This window comes from Vanacampus margaritifer, chromosome 8, assembly GCF_051991255.1.
Source record: "Vanacampus margaritifer isolate UIUO_Vmar chromosome 8, RoL_Vmar_1.0, whole genome shotgun sequence".
NCBI classification, from domain to species: Eukaryota; Metazoa; Chordata; class Actinopteri; order Syngnathiformes; family Syngnathidae; genus Vanacampus; species Vanacampus margaritifer.
In genome coordinates, this window is record NC_135439.1 from 25,710,677 (window position 1) to 25,716,101 (window position 5,425).

General features: G+C 43.0%; 1 long non-coding RNA gene across 1 annotated transcript; it reads left to right on the forward strand.

Moving 5' to 3' along the window:
• The first annotated feature begins 4,207 nt into the window (after nt 1–4,207).
• On the forward strand, nt 4,208–5,085 carry LOC144056036 (uncharacterized). Its single transcript, XR_013294978.1, has 3 exons — nt 4,208–4,699; nt 4,785–4,856; nt 4,942–5,085. It is a non-coding gene; the product is annotated as an uncharacterized LOC144056036 (long non-coding RNA).
• Nucleotides 5,086–5,425: the final 340 nt, after the last annotated feature.

The following is a 5,425-nucleotide window of genomic DNA, read 5'->3' on the forward strand; positions in this document are numbered from 1 at the left end:
GGAGCCTATCCCAGCTGGCTTCGGGCAGTAGGCGGGGTACACCCTGAACTGGTTGCCAGCCAATCGCAGGGCACACAGAGACGAACAACCATACTCACAATCACACCTATGGACAATTTGGAGTGTTCAATTAACCTGCCATGCATGTCTTTGGAATGTGGGAGGAAACCGGAGTACCCGGTGAAAACCCACGCAAGCACGGGGAGAACATGCAAACTCCACCCAGGAAGGCCGAAGCCCGGACTCGATCTCACGTCCTCTGCACTGGGAGGCGGACATGCTAACCAGTCAACCACCGTGCTGCCCTCCCATTACCCTCATATGTTAAATAGTCTGCGTCTCCCCTGTCTTGTGCCAAAGTGTTTTTGTCAGGATCATTCTAACCGAGTCACAGTCTTAATCTTCAGTCTTGTTGTCCTGTCTTATATGTGAACTTTTGTTTGTAACTTTTCATAGTCACAGTATAGTTTTAGTATAGGAGTGAATTTTGTTTGTCTGTAGATTAGATATCCTCCCTTTTGGAGTGCCTTTAGTTTAACATTTTATAGCCTATTTTTTTCCCTCAAAACGAGGTGTTTTATGTTTAGTAAATATCTGCCTTGTCTGGCTCTCAGATTCTGTGACTGACTATAGTATACGCGAGTATGACTTCATGCAACCTAAGTACTGCTTCGTGTTTGTCAACTAGAACAGATTCATTTGGTAAATGTATATGCGGCGGACACAACAATTAGCGCGGGTTGTGGTGGACCTGCTGCTCCAGTTAGCATTAGCCCTAAGCGGCCTGCTAATCACGGCGAGCCTGACAGATTTAGTCCATTAGCTAACCCTGCTTCACCTCGGTCTCCTGGCTCCCGCATTTTAGTTATAGGTGATTCTATCACCCGTAACATTAAGTTTAAGAATCCAGCCACAGTAAATTGTATTCCTGGGGCCAGCGCACCCGACATTGAAGCTAACCTGAAGGAGCTGGCATGCACCAAGTCTAGAAAACACCAGGGAGATGCACACATTAGCTACTCTGACATAGTCATACATGTCAACTCCAATGACACAAGGATGAGGCAATCAGAGATTACAAAGAAGAACATAGCCAGGACTTGTAATCCCGCCAGAAAAATGAGTCGGCATCGAGTAATTGTCTCTGGTCCCTTGCCAGCGAGAGGCAATGATGAGAGGTTTAGCAGATTATTCTCGCTTTATCGGTGGCTGGCTAGTTTTTATAGCAAGCAGGGGTTTCAGTTTGTAGATAATTGGCCCTCCTTCTGGGGGCGACCCGACCTGCTGAGGTTGGACGGCCTTCACCCTAACTTGGAAGGCGCCATCACTCTTTCTAGAAATATAGATTACTGTTTGAGCCTCCCATGACTACAGGTGATTAGCGAGCATGTTAGAACGGGTGTGGAGTCTGTAAGGCTAGAGCTAACTAGCGCTATGCTAGACTCATGCAACACACAAAGTGCTTTATGTAAATTAGAGCGTTGCACTTTACACACAGATTAACCAGTCCCTACTGCACCACATACTGACGTGTTTTCCATGAAGGTAGCTGCTTACGACTCTTCCGAGGTTGGTTACATCGATAATAAAATGTTTTCTTTGAATAAAAATACTTGCGAGTTGAGAACTACTTACCAGATTCTTATAGTAATAAACTCATGTCGTAATTTTTGTCGTTCTAAGTATAAAATAAAACGCAGGCAACGCAATGTTATTAATATTATCACTAGGAACTCTGTAATGTTAAACAGATCGGATCAACCTACTGTATTAAAACTCAGTTTTATAAATACTAGATCCCTTTCTTCTAAAGCTTTACTAGTTAAAGACTTAATTAGAGATTATAACCTTAACCTGATTGGTCTTTGTGAGACCTGATTAAAACTAAATGAGGCCTGTCCTCCAAACTTTGTGGGTTCTCATGTTGCTCGCCCTTATTTCCGACTCTGTACTTTATCTTAGTTTCCGCTCTAGTACTGCCTTTAATACATTTGAAGTTCTTGTTATGTGATCTACAACCTTACTACCGTTTTATCTCGTGGTTATTTATCGTCCCCCTGGACTTTACTCTGGCTTTCTCGATGAATTTTCTGAACTTGTGGACAAATTGGTAACTTACGCAGATAATATACAAATTAAAGGTGACTTTAATATTCATATGAATTCTCCGTTAGAACAGCTTACTGTAGCATTTCAGACGATAATTGATACTTTGGGTTTTACGCAGATAATGAATGTAGCAACCCATAACAATTAAAATACCTTAGATCTGGTATTAACTCAGGTTTAGTAACTTCAAATGTATTGGTGTTGCCTTATACTACGCCTATGACCATTACTTTATTAAATTTGACGTTTTGGGTCATTGCTAATGTCAGAACCATAACCAAAGATACAGTAGCCGTAATGTTAATACTTACTACTTCTGCGCTCTCTGAGGTGCTACCCCTGGCAACTGTGTCCTTTCCTTCTTATACTGGTTTAATAGATCATCTTACTAATAATTCTATTGCTGTTTTGTTAAATGCCCTCGATACTGTTGCACCATCAAGAATTAAAAAAGTAACAAACAAAACACACGGGCAAGGACAGGACAACTGACATAGACTCTGTGACAGAAATAATGATCCAATGAAGAATGCAGGGAAGGAGGGAACTAAATAGGAGCAAAGTAACGAGACAATGACAAACACCTGGCCATGACACAAGGAAACACGACAATGAAAACCAAACCAAACAGAACAGATTATGACAAAAGACAACCAAACCATAACAAGCCCGGCTAACAACTGTCCAACGACGCTCTCTTATTTCAATAAAATATCGCTTAAACACTTTACACATCTGGTTAGTGCGGCAAAACAAACAACTTGCCGGAAGCCAGCCTCACAGGAGTTAACACAAGATTAATTCTGACAAGGTATCTATTACTGACTCCATTGCAGTGTGCAGCGGTATCAAATTTACAGTTTATTGCAAAAATACTTGAAAAAGTTGTTGCACAACAGCTGGGTGATTACATGGCCGCTAACAATCAATATGAACATTTTTAGTCAGGATTCAGGGCTGTTGATTCTACTGAGACAGCCCTTGCTAAAGTGACAAATGATCTTCTTCTAGTAATGGACTCCAAAACTTCGTCAATATTATTATTACTCGATTTAAGCGCCGCCTTCGATACCGTCGATCAAAACATACTATTAGAACGTCTTGTAAGGATTACCTGGATTTTGTAATCTATTACATGTTCAAATAAATTATAAATGAGATCGATGAAGAAGTTTCTTGCAAGTTTTTTTTTTTTAAAAGCTTTCAAAAGACACACAGAGACCTCACTGAATATGATATGAATAATATGTCCAGTGTGTGTGCCGGGATGACAATCTTGTAGCATCTTTATACAACAGTTCTTAGATTCAGCCTATGCTCTCCTTTGAACCTCTAGCAGAGATGTGACAAAAAACAGTATTTCCCGACCAGAGTCTTTGATGTAGAGAGATTCTGGTCCCTATAAGATTTTACGACAGGACGAGCTGAGGAGCAGAAGCGCTTGGCACCTCAACCTTTCCTGATAAACAGAAACTTTTGGCCCCCTCTGTTGTTCCGGGAACAGAGACTTCAAACAGAGATGAGATCAAAAGCAATCCTTATCACAACCTTTCCTACACATCTGGTTGGGTTAACATATGTTTATCTACTTCTACTCATGTATAATTAAATTGAAACAGTTAAAATATAAATTGAAACAGTTAACTCTTTCACTGCCACTGACGTTTAAAGACGTCAAGTAAAAACCTACGCTTCACTGCCAATGACGTCAAAAGATGTCATCCAATGATTATTTTTTTTTTTTTGAAACGGGTAGAGGAAACCCTCCCGCATGTCTGGTCAAAGTTTCAAGTCTGTCTGTTGTGCCTAAGGACTATTTTTGGCCCCTAGAGGGCAGGGATGACTCTCTTTTGACAAGATCGGGTGGGGCGTCAGTAGTATAAAAGGCCAGGCGGGGCTAGAGCGTCGAGGAGTAGGCGAGAGTTGAGAAGAGACGAAAAATGGCGACCGACGGTAAGAAGCAGACCACGCTTGATCGATTTTTTGGAAAAGGAGAAGCATCAACCAGTGCTAAAGTGCACCATTATGATGACCGCGATGATGATGGTGATAAGGAGGTTGACGCCGAAGCTGCAGCGTTGATGCGGCGACAGCTTCGTTCACGTCCTCAGGCCTCAGAGGCTAGCGGTGCTAGCGCCGGAAAACGTCGTGCACGACCGAGCACTTCTGCACGCGAGGACGTTCAATCCGACGAAGGTGATGATGATGGCGACAATGAGGTTGATGCCGAAGTTGCAGCGTTGACGCGGCGGCAGCTTCGACCGCGTGTTAAGGCCTCGGAGGCTAGCGGTGCTAGCGCCGGAAAACGTGGTGCACGACCGAGCACTTCTCCGCACGAGGACGTTCAATCGGACGACGACGAAGAGTATCCTGAGTCCGATGGATATTCTTCGGAGGAGTGGGTACAGTCTGACCACGGAGAAAGTGATTCGGACAGTATTTCATCCGCAGAAGACGTCGAAGGTAAGCACAAACTTGCTATGAGATACTTTTCTAGCACGCTGCTAGCACCTCGTGTAACGTGAATGTGCATTCATAGATCGTGGATCGTGCTCACAGCGACGTCCCACTGCAAAGACGACAAAGAGAGGTATAAAAAAAGTGTTTTCAATACACCGCAACAACAAAAGAAAACGCTCTTTCGATATTATTGTAATTGTATATATTTCTTTCAGCTGCAGCTCAGAGTGACGCTCCTCGGAGTGAGCAGAATAAAGGTCCATCAACCAGTGGATCCAAGAAAAAACGTAAATATATATATTCATATATATATATATTGCATCACACTGATCTAAAATGAATATTATATGATATTGAAATGTATATTTGCAGATCCCCAAAAATCTGGCTGGCATGAAGCAGGCTGGCAGCCAAACTCCTTCCCCTTCACTGTGGAGCCAGGACCAAGAGGTGCCGCAGCAGAGCTGAATTCAACCCGGCCAGTTGACTTCCTGCAGCTCTTCATCACAGACGAACTTCTGCAGCAAAACTAACAAACTTATTTGCACGTCAGTCAATGCAAAAACGGGCTGAAAGTCTGCCACACTGCAGGAGTCGTGCTTGGAAGCCAGTGTCTGTGTCTGAGCTCAAAACATTTTTTGCACTCCAGTTCCTTACTGGGTATATAAACAAGCCCAGTATCGAAATGTATTGGACTCAGGACGAAATAGAGACGACACCATTCTTCAGTCGCGCAATGCCTCGAAACCGCTTCCAGCTCATCTGGAGTTTCCTGCACTTCAACGACAACGAGACGGCACACAGTTCAGACGACAAACTATTTAAAATTCGTCCTGTGTTCAATCACGTTGTAAAC